Source organism: Osmia bicornis, chromosome 11, assembly GCF_907164935.1.
Source record: "Osmia bicornis bicornis chromosome 11, iOsmBic2.1, whole genome shotgun sequence".
In the NCBI taxonomy this organism is placed as follows: Eukaryota; Metazoa; Arthropoda; class Insecta; order Hymenoptera; family Megachilidae; genus Osmia; species Osmia bicornis.
This window is the reverse complement of record NC_060226.1, coordinates 3,535,633-3,550,971: the sequence shown is the minus strand read 5'-3', so window position 1 is coordinate 3,550,971 and position 15,339 is coordinate 3,535,633. Positions and strand designations below refer to the sequence as shown.

Sequence of the window (15,339 nt, the reverse complement as noted above, 5' to 3'; positions counted from 1 at the left end):
TATCATGTCACTTGCTTAAACATCTCAAACAACATACCGTCTACGTTTGTTTGGGGTACAATGTATCTCGTTGCTCTTAGGGATTGCCCTCCCTCCTCTAGATGCTCCAATATGTATAATACAAGTCACCTGTTTCCATTGAGGAGCGGCCAGATCAAAGAAAGTATAACGAAAACAAGCTTGTATGGGGATGCTTTGTTAGGGAAGAAATCGGAAATTAATATTATTTTCTCAAAACAGGTACTTTTTCCTAAAAAAAGTAAGAAATATAATACAAATACTGCACTCGAATACTTTTTGTTCCGAATAGAATTATAATTTATTACGTAAGAAACGCAACATTTTCTACTTTTTTTAGGAAAAGGGTCAATTGCCCTAAGCAAATTGTTTCTACTAATTGTCATACGTCATTTGTTCTTATCCCTTTGGTAGTTGAATGACCGAATGATTGCAGTGTCGCAATATAAAAAAAAAGTTGCAAAACCACGTAATAGGCGAAACGCAAATTTCTTTCGATGACGTTTGAACTAAATTCGATTGGCGAACGAATCGGTAGTATTGGCGACGAGATATTCGAAAACTAGAGAGCTCGGGGAAGCTGCCACGCAGCCATGAATCGTACAATGGTGGACAATAGGATCGCATCCGATTTTTGCATGCCAATTTCGCACCCGGTATTGTGCCGTAGACAATGTGCCAATAATTACGCTAAACGGTGACCATTCATACGCCCATTCGGCCGGATTCAAACCGCCTTTCCGTATCCATTATCGTCGCGCGGCGCAAATAATCGCTCCGATGCGCGCCGGTTCTAGTTTTTTTTTTTTTTTTCAAATGCGTCCTGCAGGTGGCATCGATTTTCGATCGATAGTTTTAAATATGTTTCATGTGACAAACGTACATAAAACTACTAAATATCAAATGTTCTAATTTTAATTTATCTAGTTGACGCTTCAAATATTCAATGTATCACGTCATATATGACACCTTTAAAAATAAAAATATTGAATTGTTATTAACGTTACATCCGACGAGCTGGCTGATAATTTGTGATTCTAGAACGATAGTTATGAATCGCCATAACCGTTACTATAATCATGGTAGTAATCATAATCATTACATTTAATTATACAAAGTGTTATTAACCTATTCCAACTCAAGTACCAATAACCATAAGAATATCTAACTATAAAAGCTTTGCTGTTTTTCTCCGAGTACTCAGTGAACTTTTTCACGGGAAGCGGCTATAATCATTCGGATAGTTGTCCGTCGCGATATATTAAGGAAAAATCTAGCAAAGGAAAACGTCCGTGTCACGTAACAAGCAGCAAACGAATTTCCATGAAAACTACCAAGCCGTGTCTGTCGTATCGTCCCGGGCGTGTATAGAGCAGCGGCCGGGCACGCGTTTGAAAAAGAGCGGAAGAGACCCGGGCACGGTGTGCAAATCGGATTTCCTTTCGTTAGAGTCGCTTGCTCTTCACAGTTCGTTCAACGATAGCTTCTTCTCGCTCTCGCATCTCGTTATGCGAGTCTCATAGAAGAAAGTCTACGAAAGAGAGACAGCGTGGCCTGTTTACCGTGGCAAGTCGAAAGGAGGAAGAGGACGGTGGTCGGCTGTGAGGAATAGAGATTGGAGGGGGTGCATCCCCCTTTTTTACTCGTAGAAAGATGGGACCAGAGGTGTGAGACACGGTGCAGGGCTAAACCGCTCGTTTATTATGCATCGAAATGCCAGCAACGATGCCACGCGAGTGGACAGGACGTTGTAAACGCTCCGCAAAAATGAAGTAACGGCCGGCGCTGCTCTGAGTGATTCCGCGTCGCTTCAGGCTACAACGGGTTAAAGGGGGGCCTCCTTCGATGCGCGCCTTCATATTTTGCCGGGGTACCATCGAATCTTTTTCATTTCTCGCCAACCCTCCTTCGATCGCTATTACCAATTCTATTGATTACTCTATAGGGTTTGTAAATTCTTCGAAATTTAGGTGACTATAATTATAATTGATTGCTCTTCAATTAAATCAGAAGATAGAGAAATAGGGCAGAAATATTCGAACCCTTTCAATTACTAATTGGACATACATGATACCTTCTCGGAAAATATGTTGCAAGACGATCAACAGGAATATCGCATTAACAATTTTGTTCGATATATATTTAACTGACAATGATCAATGATCATCGATGGTTACCACCTGATACGTGAGCATTTTAGTAGCACAACACAGCCTACACCCATTCTTGGAGAAAGATAAGTCAACGTATGTACCCAGATAGGTGTGCCACTACGATGGATAATTGCTTCGATTGTCAAGTCAAATAATTGCTAGGCCGAACAAAGAACGGTGCCGTTAATTAATCACTGACTCACCGTTCCGGAATTTGTACCAGGGTCTTCATTCTTCGTGTTTCCATCGGTGTCACATTTTCAACGTAAATCTGAAAAACAGACAAAAATCGTGATGATTTGTAAATGCAATCAAAATTGAAGAAGAAAGATATTTGCATATTTTCAAGCAATTCAAGCATACTGATACATAAGGGCATTTCAATAAGGCAAAGAAGGAGAGATTATCAATTTTAGCTTACTATTTAATATTAATTAATTATCCGACGCTGTGGATATTAAATCATTTGTCATCATTTATTAAAAATCGCTATTACATCTAACGATGGCGGTTATCCATAGAAAACACCTTGCACCCCCTTTCAAGACCGTCATCCTGAAGTTGGAAATTCAAACTTTATAGCTCGAAATTTATCGCGTTTAAATCAGATCATTAATCTTTTTTTTTTTAAGGGAACTAGGAAATTGGTCTAGACACCCGGTATAATTCGTTGGCGTACATGTATCGATATAATTCAAGCAGCAGTTGCTCGATGAGCGTATTCTATAATTAGTATCGGAGAAGGAATTTTTATTTTCGTTTAAACTTGAACGTCCTTGCCTGGCAGCCCAGCGTCATGGATTCGTATCTTTTTTCTCCACCTCCGGCGCAGCCATGATCTGGCTTCGCTTGATAATAATTATTATCGTCCGCTTATTTTTTCACCTAGCGCCGTTCTCATCGTCCTGGATCGACTTGGCTGCGCAGTATCCGCAGACGCTAATTCTTCTCTGGCGGGCAGTTAAAAAAAAAAGCAAGGATTATAAATAAATTGACTCGCGGCCACCGCGATACTGTCCGATGGCGAGCATCGTCCAACGACCACCTGGTGCCTTCTTTTCTTTTCTTAACTTTTCCCTCCCTCCGTGAAATTAAGGCGACCTTTTGGATGCTTGTAATCATCTTTAGGGGTGGTTTACCTGTATAACAGGACCTGTGTATGATTATATTTAATGAGTTCGCAGAATTTTATCCATCATTTTTCACTTCAAAATGATTATTAGGTACCCTAATTATTTTTGGTATCAGCTCAACGACAGTGGTGCACTTCGAATCGCGACGATCTCCCTGGTAACAAACCAATAGGGATCTTTTAATAGTTTCAGTCGAGTATTTCGGTATAATCAAATTTATAAGTTTTTCAAAAAAAAAAAAGAAATGAAAGTAGAAAAAAAATTGTATATCTAAACCTGTTAGCAGTCAGCCAACGAGCTATACGTCCGATGATTATTTTCGGTATTTTTCGCAAACGGCTACGACTAATAGCTCGTGACTGGAAGTCTCAAAAAGCGGCCATAAATCCAGGTGAATTTTGTTTTCACGATTTAGTGACCGCTATTTTTAATTCATCCCGCGTAATTTCGAGAGCTTCAGCCTTGAGTGACTCGATGAGATTCATGCTCCGCTAACCGGCCCGGTCAAAACTATTCTCTATGTATTATACGCGCTCATACATTTTCATTTTGAGGACGTGCGACGAAAATGAAACAACGAACATTCTACGAAGCCACGATGGGCTCGTCTCCGGGAACGAACACCGGTACGTGGATACGAGAATAGGCTAAAAAACAAGATAAATGAGAAAAGGTGCGAGAGATGGAAGAAGAGTAAAAAAAAAATAAAAAAGAGGAAAACGGATAAGTAGCAACGTCTTTAAACGTACTACTAAGCTACTTTAGTTAATTAGAGGCAAAATAAAACTTTAACGTCTGAAGACTCAGAGATTCTTCATCTTCCACCTCGTTCTCTATCTTTCTCCTGCCTCGCGTTACTCCTTTTCTTCTATTCCTTTTTTTCCCCCTTTTTAACGCTTCTCCTTTTCCCGTTCCCGTCCTTCTTACTTATTTGTGTTTCCCTGTGTTTGTTTAATCAGACATCGGACTCAGTCTTCATTACTAGCACTAATTTATCTGCCTTGTCGTCCGACTCCTTTCAACTTTCTCACTTGGAATCTCTTCGTCTACCGTATGCAGGAGAAAACAGTGGCGTAACGAAGTAACTGATAGCCTTCGTTTCTGTTCAACACGAAACTGAGATGTTTTATTGTCCTCATTCCCGGTAATTCGATGTAATCCTCCTTGAGTCTACGCTCCACCGCGTATTTTTTTGCTAATTTTTTCAGTTTTTTTCATCACTTTTTTTAATGCCTCATACATTTCAGCAATTTATTTGTAATCTTAGGACATTAATCATCGGGCATGACCAATTGGAATAAAGAGAGAAAATATGAAGCAATCAGAGGTTCAATTTAAGGGATCAACGAATTTATATCAAGTTTCCTGTTAGAGGCGCAGAGATTTAATTTAAGAACTCTAAGTAGGAAAATTGGAAATTGACTTATGGACATAAGTTCAACCCTTTCCCTATAATTACAATTATTTCAAATACAATCGAATCAGCGTTGAAATGAGATATAAGGACATGGAGTGTATACTTCCTGCAGCGATTGGACGAAGAATTTCTTTACCTCAAATTATTCTATTCTTGAATATTTTAGACGGGTTAAACGTGAAGGGAGGGAGTAAAGCGAAATATCGAATCAGTAGGCGAGCAGAATTGCCTCGAATACGAAATCCATGGTAACAAATTAACGTGCGCGTTAAATTAACTTGACCAACCTCGGAATCGATCAGCGAACCTCCTCGGTAACGCGTTTCAGGGAAAGGACAAAAGAAAGTTCGATGGCGGGATGAGAAGCGTCGTATAGGGGGCTTCTGGATATCGACGGCAATATTCGTTAAGTCCTGCTAAGACCCTGTATGCGGTGTAGTTCGTTCATTCGGATTGCCAAGTCTCTTCTCATCCCTTTTACTCTTTGATTTTCTCCCTCTGGCCTTTCTTATCTTCCTGAACGTGGCCTTGTAAGAAGGGAGTAGCCTTCGTTTCTTCGTTCTATCTTCCTTGTCTTCAGCGACAGGGTTGAATCCAGAGATGCCTCTCTATGCCGAAAGATCAGCATGTCAGTAAGGCGTTTGTTTAATTTTTCGGATTTGTCTATTTACTTCAACGATACTTGCTGCTTTTCAATCTGACACTTAATTGTCATTAATTAACTGAGAATTTGGAATTTTTCATATCACTTCGTGTGACAGCGAAAGACAGAATCTATAACAAAATATTAATAAAACTCTGAAGCGAGGACGCCTATGTCGTGTAGGGTGCATTTCATTATATGGGTACAAACATATTTTTTATTCTACATAAATTTCATGTCATACATATGAATCAATGTTTATCGTAACAGCTATGACGCTAGAACATCGTTTAAGTCAACGCGATTACCAGACAGCAGTTAACGTCATTTCACTCGATTCCCATGTAAATAAATACAGGCGAAACCAGCTGTCCATCAGAATGTGTAAGTTCCATTGATGAGACGAACAATTACATAAGGGAAGTGTCTACTATAGGCTTTCGCTACTTTCCTAAGCCAGAACCTTTTGCTCCATCAAGTTCCCTTTTGCGGTGAACAAATGAAAGTGCACAATTAACACGTTGATCACCGTAACAGAAGTAGCCGTACGTAGCAAGATACACGATTAAATCAACTATCCATGATGTTCGAAATTTATTTTTTAACCCCTGGATTATCAAGTCAGATTTCAAGCGTAATCCTTTCATTAAGGTCGCTTATGAGAAAAATAAATTTTAAAAGGGAAATCGACGATTGGAAAAGCTGTGACGTTAAATTACACGGTCGATGTATCCCCGTGTAAGTTCGAACAATGACAGAAGAAGCCGTCGAAATCGTTCGAAATCGTCGATTAAACGGCGTTGACAGTTTGAAATGAATTCCCATCCTATCGAAAATTACTCTCTCGGTACTCTGGGAAATAGGGGTCGTTATTGCAATGCAATGTAACGGCCACGAAGGTCATTGTTCAACCGTTTTTAGGGTTCGAGCAATGACCAGTTCTGGCGCGCATGAGAACGGACTGAAACAAAAGATGGCAAACCTGTTGGAAACAATCAGGCACGGCTCACCCCTGGTCGCGAGAGCTTATAACGCTCAGAAGGGGATGAACAGTTGGGTGACTTTTTTTTTTGGCTTAAGAGGAGCTGTTATTGTGCGACATTCGCAACATGTGTGCCCCTGTGTCGTCACGATGAGATCGACTGATCATCGTTCCACTATGTTTCATCGTGATTCGAAAGCTGACGAAGGTGCGACACTCGAATCTTTCCTCTTCGTCGATGAACAAATGGGTTAAATGAAAAATGGTACTCGAAGAAAGGTTGACAAATTTATATACCCTGAAATTGTTTACGGTACTTAACTCTTTTATCAATAACTAGTTAACCCCATACTAATTCTAACACTGATGTTAAATTATTTAGAGAAGGAAATAAGTAAAAAGTATTTCAGAATAAGTAAAGCAACCCTTAACAAAAATGAACGAACCAGTACAATATATCACACGATCTTACTAATTCTCCTCCGGTCTGACATTTTTAATCCTATCCTATCCCATCTACCTTCGATTCCTTCTTTACACATTTCCTGTATTTCTCTAATTTTCCGTCTTCTTATACAATCCTCGGCTTTTCCTCTTTCAGAATGAAGACTGAAAAGGGTGTGAGAGGACGGTACGAGCGGCCATGAAGCAACGTAGAAGTGCAAGGTACCCGAAGGAAGGAAGTAAGCTGGTCGTGAGGAAGAAGGGAGAGAAGGTTGGTCAGTGCTCCTTACTTAGAGGGTGGTGAGTCTGTTCTTAATTAACGCTCGCCTCTTTTGCTGCACACCCCCTCGCCACCGTGGCACCGTAATGAGGCTCCTCGGGTATGTGTACACCGTGTGTGTGATACGTATGTGTCGGCCGTGCTGGTAAGCGGTGTGGGTGACCTAGATGAGACGCGCCCCCGTCTAGCTAATTCTTTTCTTCCGCGCTGACCACTAAAGTAAGTAGATGGCCGGGTACGAGGCATTGCTGTCGGTGTGAGAGTTTCCCGGGTATTCGTGCTGGGTTTCACCAGCGTCTGGAAATACGTACGTGTACGTGGCTATATGCTGCCCCGGTGGTAGCCATATTCCTTTGGAAACGTGGAACTTCGACGTTACCTCGTCAATGTTACGTGGACGTAAACATAGAAAGTAGCTTCCACCCGTCAAACTGTACCCGTAATACCTTTTGCCTCGTGTCATTAGATTTCGTGCATTGCGTGAAATTTCATTTCTCACAGATTTCATAAAATATTCTTTCTCTGATTTTGTCGAATTCGTTTCGAGTCCAAGGGCTACGCGATTCGAAGTTATATTAATTTATTTTTATAAAAAAAGAAGCAATTCGAAGAAATCCTTTGAACGTGGGAAAAATTGAATAGAAATAAAATTGTGCCGTTCGTTTCGCACAGAAGCTAACGAAAGACAGCTATCTGTCACGAAGAGAAGGAAAGACGGGTGAACGATCGACGGACCCATTCTTCAGTCACATCCTGGGCCGGTCCCACCTCCGCCTTCTCCTTCTCCTTACGCCACCCCTTTCCTAGCGGAGTACGGCGTGGATAACAGCAATTAAGCCTTCCCCGTTAATAGAGACGATTGTGATTAATTATCGGATTTAATGACCGGCTAGTTGTACTTGTAAATACGGGGACAGAAGAACGCGTGTATGTGGCTACACCGTAAAAATTAGAGACCATGATTCCTCATGGTACACCCCCTTACTCCTCTGACCTCCTCCTCCTCGTGTATCTACTTCTGTTTCTTCGTCCTCGTGTGTCACCGGTACGCGTATGAGCCCGCCAGAGAGAAACGTCCCTGTCACAGTTCGCTGATCTTTTAACCGACAATCAACCAGCTCTGTGGGACCGTCCGACTCGGTATTGTAACAAACCCAACTTAAAAAGCATATCTACGTGCGTGGACAATATTTTGACAATATCGTGCGTATTAAAAAGAATATTTCACTCGAGACGAAACTAAGAGATCGACTAACTGACAACGGTCGCGTTCTGTTAAAAAACGGTAGCATACGATTTTTGTAAATTATAAAGCATTATCTAAATGGTATCCGCAATATCAGCAGGCCGACACATATTTAAGCATTGTGCATGCATCCGAAACGCCAGCGTGGGAGAGCATGAGCTCACGTACCGAAATTAACTCTGCTTTCTTGGCATTTAAAAATAATTGGTAATTATTGGTGTTACTAATAACTCCGCTAGTCCAAAGCAACAGTGAGCAGAAATGTTTAAATCTTCAGTTACATAGTGGATTGCAAATTACATTTAAAAGTGTTCTAATTTGCAGTACTCTTGTTCTAATTTTAACAACACGCGAATAAGGGTATTAATGTGCTTAATTGCGATATGATATTTCTAGTCGTTTTAATTTTAGTTTCAGTTGAAGGAACGATATTTCAAATAGCAGCATATTTCAGAAAATAATTATTAAAAGTAATTAATTTCAAGTTTGAAAGTAATATTTAAATATCTTCGAGAATCATGAATTTTTAGAAAAAAATAAACCTTCTGTTGGAAATAAAATATTGCCTGCTAAAAATAACGTAATACGTATTAATATAGCATTTCTGATCACGTTAATTCGATAAAAATTTAATTTTCCGAAAGAATAAAATAGTATTTTCGCTTGGGAACGTAATCGACTCGATGAAAGGAGCTTAACGTGCTTTTTTCCTTCGACGAAGAACTGAGTCGTTCATCGAAGTATCGATTGGTTCGTATAATAATTACCTCCCCTGCATTAGGGGTAGCTACCCCCTCTGCTTTCCTAAACGAGCCTCGCTGTTTCATATTAAACTAGTCCCTACGAGGGGTGAGTGAACGTACACCGATAGCAGCTGCAACGTACTTTGAATCCTTTCTAGTCATGTTAATTAATTATTTACGCAACTTGTGAATAACTACGGCCACCACTTCGCTCAATACATAGTTGTTTCTTAAGAACTAGACTAGATTCTACCAATCAATCAATAGCTTCTAAGAAACTGATCGTAACGTTTCTTACATTAAAACTTCATTAATGTCGTTCAACCCACAATGTTAACTACTCAAAATTATCTTTTCTTTTAGTTTTTCTTCAATTATTTTAGTGTATTAAAATTATACTACAATTGTTAATTATATCAGTGAAAACGTATTCTTCAAACAAACACCATAGTTATAAAATAACATCATGGAACAGAAAGTGTAAATCATTTGTCTGTCCACTCTTATCAATTATCCGAGATTAACAATTAGTCAGCGGTGTTTGCAAGTTCAATAATAAATCAGACGAGACGAAGTAGAGCAAAACACCGTTTTCCCTGATGATTCTCGAGCCGAGGCTGCTCGGACGCCGGGAACGATCAAAAGTAAAACGACGAACGCGAGAACGACAAGGCGAATGGCGCTTCAGCAAGCTTTCGGAACCGAAATCTGTGAACACACCCGCGCTTTCGCTCGACATGCCGACTTGTCGGTTCGGTGGGTGGGTGGCGGTCGGGTATTTTTGTATCTAATTATAATCCTCGGGTGAGGGAGCAAGGCAATCGCCTAAAATTAGAACATATAGTCTAACCAGTACACGTCGCCCGCTATTTTATATTTTACTATCTCTTTCGCGCCTGATGTATGCATCTTCCTCTCTCAACCGTCCCCCGCCCCTTTTCCCTTTATTTCGCGGCGAGACTTATCGCTCATCTTGGCACCGCTTTTATCACTTTACCTACGTCCAACCGATACCTTCTAATGTTTCGAAACGCAAACTTGTTGTTATTATAAACATTGCAGAAATCATTGTTTGCTTTCCTAGTTAAATTTGACTCTTCGCTCAGGATTAGAAAATTACAGCTGCCTCGCATTGACCTAATTTTATATAACCCAACGTCTTGGTAAATTACTTTTTGAAATATCTCGTTGAAGGATACAGGAATATTTCTACGATTAACTTTCAACCCTTTAATGGAGTCTCTTTTATACTGTGAATCAACGGCGTGGGATCAAATGACTCGCGACAAATGATCGAAACTGGGGTGCCTAAAAGAGAACGTTGGCTGGCGAAACGTTGTCGAAAAGCAGGGGGTGGAAAGAGAGGGAGAAAGAAAAAAAGGAGTAATGATACACAGTGAAACAATGATACAAGTGACAGCTTGTGATTAGCTGGCATGGAAAAATAATCAGAATAATGACGGGTTTACACCCTCTTTGGTTGCAAGAAAGGGACCCGATACAATGATGGAAGGGCGAGAGGACGACGGTTGCACGGTTTGTCGAGTTAATTGTCGTCTAGCGTGTCGATGCGAACGTATCCCCGTTCGGCTACACGCAAATGTCACTGCGAGGCACGAGGAGAGAGAAAAAAAAAAGGAAAGTTCCTCGTCGAGCTCCTACGACAATTAAAGAGAAAAGTGGACGAGCTGTTTCGTCAGCAAAAATTGCGACAGTTCGGAGAACTGTAATGGACGCGCGATAAAGAAACACAATCGCGCGCTAATTGATGCTAAAACCATGGGGCTAATGTTCCTTCGGTTGATGGTCAAATAATTCACATCGTAAATTTCGATCGCGAGTACTTCTGTTAGGTTATCCTGCTACTTCCTGAAATTGAAAATATTGTAAAAAATACTTAGACACTCTGTTACATCCTCCTTCAACCTTTAAATGACAAGTCGCTGAGATGGCAACAATTAAAATATAATTCGTAACCCTTTTTTATTTCCATTTTCTAAATTTTAAAGATTCTATTTTCTCTATTACTAGAAAATTCAATTCACTTTCAGAATTTTTCCCAACTCCTCTGATAGCAATCGCGTCGACAGTAAATTAGAAAAAAAAAAATGAAAAAGAAAAGACACTTGGCCAACAAGGAACAGCGATCGAACGCAGGAGCGTGAGTTTTTCGTAACGCGATCTAAAGTAGTGAAGATAATCGCAGGTTCGCGAGGTAGCACGATCTAACGCGATCGTGAAAAGATCGAGGCTCGATGCCGCAGAAGATCGCCGAGCACGCGGATAATAATCGTTGGCTGGTATCGATCGAAAGTCGTTCCACAGGTTTTATGGGAAAATCGGCTGACACGTGACGATCGTTGAGCGATCGACAGACGGCTCGGCTGTACGTGACTTCGATCCTTAATCGTGACGGGTGTAGGAAAAAGAGGAACGACTAGAAAATGCCGGCGAAACGCGGATAAAACGATAATTCGGTCTAGGCCCCGGGTTCGAGGAAAAACACCAAGTGAACTTAATTTCTCTTTGGATTATTATTAATACGGAATCCGGTTTCTTGTACGTGATACGTTTTCATGTGACCGCGACAAGAATAGCAAATTCTTATTTTTCTTCATTCTACACGCATTAAATATTCAAAAGTGAGCACGGGATGGATTATAATTGTGCGTCACGCTAAAAACTTCCACTTGCTTCCGCTCGCCGATGGAAAAATATCAGCAAAAATATGTATTCGCTTGGTAAGGCGAAACGGGATATAACGCGAAAACAATAAGGTAAAGGTGGGTCAAATAAACTGATAAACACACTGTACAAATCAGGCAATTTAAAGAAATTTTATTTGCAAATAAAAATGTACAAAAATCAAAACTGACACAATGTTAAGTAGATATTCTAATATATAGTCAGACATACTGCGGTCCAATTAGCGAATTCTTGCGAAGCAACATAAAACAACGTACATAAGTAATCTGTCCGAAAACATGCAACTGCTCTTTCACTGTCCAAGTGAAAATCGTAAATTTTCCATTCCTCCAACATTTCAAATGCAGAATGATGAAATTCAATCGTCGTTACAGTGCAAAGATTCGCATGTTTCGAGAAGATAGAGCGTACATAACAATAGACACGATCAAGCGAACGTACAAACACATTTACAAATAAGATATGCGCGTAAATGAGGAAGGTGACTGAAGGGAATATTTGTCGGGACGCAACCGGATCGGATCAAAGTGGTGAATCGAGGCATCGCAGAATTTCGGATTTCCCGAAGCAACGACTGTTCTAGGCCATAAGAACATCGTTAAGATTATATTTAGGCATCGTAAAAGAAAATATGCGTCCGTTGGAGCCAAGTCGCTCATTACGTGAGACAGCATTAACGCTGCAGTACAGCCAGTGAGTTTTGAGCATCTACGTATACAACTGTACACGTATAATTAGCAATCCGCGCAGTAAATCTGTGAGATCATCAGAGGATTCGCAATTTTATGTATATAATTCCGTGCAAATGATTGCCGCCAGACCGTCACCCATTATCTCTCGGTTAAATTAAGATTTTCTAAAATTAATTATACGATCATTTCATTTCACCCACGTTGCCTTCAAGAAACCTCTGATCATCCACAATCGTAAGAATCTAAGTCAATGTTATCTACTCGTAGATAAACTAATATACTTTTTCAAATTTTCATTAAACGGAACTTTTCTTCCAGGCCAATTTAGCTTTAATACGAATTACGAAAGAAAACGAAACCGAGACATCGTCGAAGTGCGAAAGTGTGGTACCAAATAGAAATTCTTTATATTTCTCGCGATTAATTCATTTTTCCTGCAAGGTTAATTGCGATTTTCGTGAAAAATCAGAAAAGTAACGACGTCGCGAGGAGCAATGTCGGAAAAGCAAAATACGCGAAAAGGCTCGTAGGGGTTGGTCGCGGAAAATCGCGAAGGGCGGGTCGCGAAACGAGCAGACATCGGCGGGAAGCGAGGAACGAAAGGGGTGGTGTGTGCCGACGGATGGGGGCGAGCAGGGGGTAGGAATATGGTGGCGGAGTAGGGCTGGCGAAAACGTGGTATGCAAAGCAGGCGGCGAATTTAAACGGTCCTGCGCAGAACGAATGGCCTCACCTCGTGCTACGCTCCCTCGTTTCCTCTCTCTCTCTTTCTATCACCCTACCGATCGCCCACACTCGCGTGGCCACGTTTCTCGATGCGATCCCGTGTTACCTACACAGGTAAGAGAGGCGTGGGAAGACAGAGAGAGGGAGCGAGAGAGAAAGAGAGAGGGACACACACACACACACATACACACACAAATAGAACGAAAGAGAGAAAGAGAGAGGGAAATCGACACGGACCAAGAGCGAAGCGCCGACGAAGACGGAAAGAGTGACTGCTCTCTGGCTCCCTCTCACGTTTCCTCACCGGTTCTCTCACTTGTCTCCCCGTGGCACACGTGCACCCAGCGGAACTACGTTCTCCTGTCACCAGAACTCCTGATGCCGTCGTGCGTCCTCGCGCTATCCACCTGGACACGGCACTCACAAACGAGCTCCGCGTTATCGAGAAAAGTGCGACCCCGAGGTCCACCGCGGGTGAGAAAAAAAAAAAAAATACAAGCACGATGCGATCGCGTTACTTGGCCGCGTCAACCGCGACGTTTTCCACTCGGATTCGAGTAAAATGGCTGCTCTCGCCGCTGCGGCGCGCCTGAGCTTACTGGCTTGCCTCCCTTCGTTTGGGTCTTCACACGGACAGATGCGCGCGCGGCCACGCGTGTGTGCGAACCCACGTACGCCGGGGGCGCACACGCGCATGTACACGCTCGACACATGCACACACGCGTGGACGTCCCGACGCGACGGTACACGTATATAGAACGACGCCTCGTATGAGTCGACTCGACGCACTAACACCACAACTGGCGTCGCCCCCGCCAAACACGCGCGCACGTGTCTGCGCGCAGAACAGCTGAGCGTAAAGGAAACAGCTTGTTTTTGGCTTTTGCTAATTTCTTGCCGAGCTTTCTTCGAACGTTCCTCCCGTTTCCCGATGGAAATCATTGCGTACGATTGGATAATCATTCGAATAAAATGGTGCCAAGTTTTATGATCGCACCTGTAATCTGGTGTCAAGGTGGATCAGCTTGATACGTTCGATTTAAGTTAAAGAAATTTAATTGCTTCGCTGTATTCCTACGATGTACGATTCTTCTTGGTGATCAATCACTCGGATCTGAAGAGTTAGAAAGATAGATACATAAGGAATTCCAGGTTTGCTCACGGTCGATACATTTCACGGAGTCGAACTGATCGTTGCACAGAGAAAGTTTGATTGCGCCGGCTTGGAAAGTTGCCGCTCATTCTTTTATGGAGTATGACAATACCGGCGATCGCGAAGTTACGCCCTCGTCGTAACTTTGTCTCGCCACGTTACTTCCGCTGTCGAGTGAAAATGTCTCGCGATGTAGATCAGAGATCTGGTCTCGCTGCAGTGACCGATGCAACGTTTCCCATTTGAAGAACTCCTATGATATAATTGCAACGAACGGAGCTGCTTGTTCTGCATTCTTACGGCGTATCGTAATACGCCGTTATGAATATGCAAACTAGCAAAGAAGGATAACGGATGTGTTGACCGATGTATTATTAGTAGATACATCGGCTCGATCGTGTCTCGTTGTTGACGTAACGGTTTCCGATGATGATCTTCGTTTCGGATAGCTGGGCGACCTGAGCCAACGTGGGGGCTCGCGCTGATTAACATGCACCTTTCGTTCGTACACGTCGTATGATTTTTATAATTAATTAACTACGATAGATCACGTCCTCCTTTTCCTCTTTTCGTTTCTACTATGTATTCTAAACGCGTAAGAAGAAAAAATTCCACCGGCTTCTTGCATCTCGCGATTACTTTGTCCACGGTGGTACATTAAGCGCTGTGCTTCAGATTAATTTTGTACTCGACGATGCGAGGAAGAAAAGTGTACCGATACACCAGGGCCAGCGAGTTCCACCTCCTCAGCAATTTGATCGTTTATCACGATCAATTAAATTTCCTGCGCGGCAACGATAATTGACCAACGCCATCACCCTTGTACCGTGGTGTTGAGATAATCTCTGGTGCAAGTGCCGATAAATGGCGCATTCGCGTGAACGTGAACGCAGTCTCTCCGCCGTGGTATCATTATTTTACAAGATACACTTTAAGTATAATAAGTTTTATTGCACGTCCTCCCTACTACTATCGATTCCTTGGGGCCGTCCTCGAAACAGGC

The 15,339-nt window shown here is 41.9% G+C and overlaps 1 protein-coding gene across 6 annotated transcripts in view; it reads right to left on the bottom strand.

Moving 5' to 3' along the window:
* LOC114875152 (zinc finger homeobox protein 4) overlaps positions 1–13,755 on the bottom strand; it is a 233,612-nt gene extending 219,857 nt beyond the window's left edge. For 4 of the 6 annotated variants that reach the window (XM_046287694.1, XM_046287698.1, XM_046287699.1 and 1 more), the window contains exons 1-2: positions 13,421–13,755; positions 2,375–2,442 (exon numbers count right to left, since the gene is read on the bottom strand). The gene's annotated coding sequence lies outside the window, so the exon portion shown is untranslated. The remainder of the gene's footprint in view (positions 1–2,374; positions 2,443–13,420) is intronic. The other 2 variants (XM_046287696.1, XM_046287697.1) reach the window with 2 other exon arrangements.
* Positions 13,756–15,339: the final 1,584 nt, after the last annotated feature.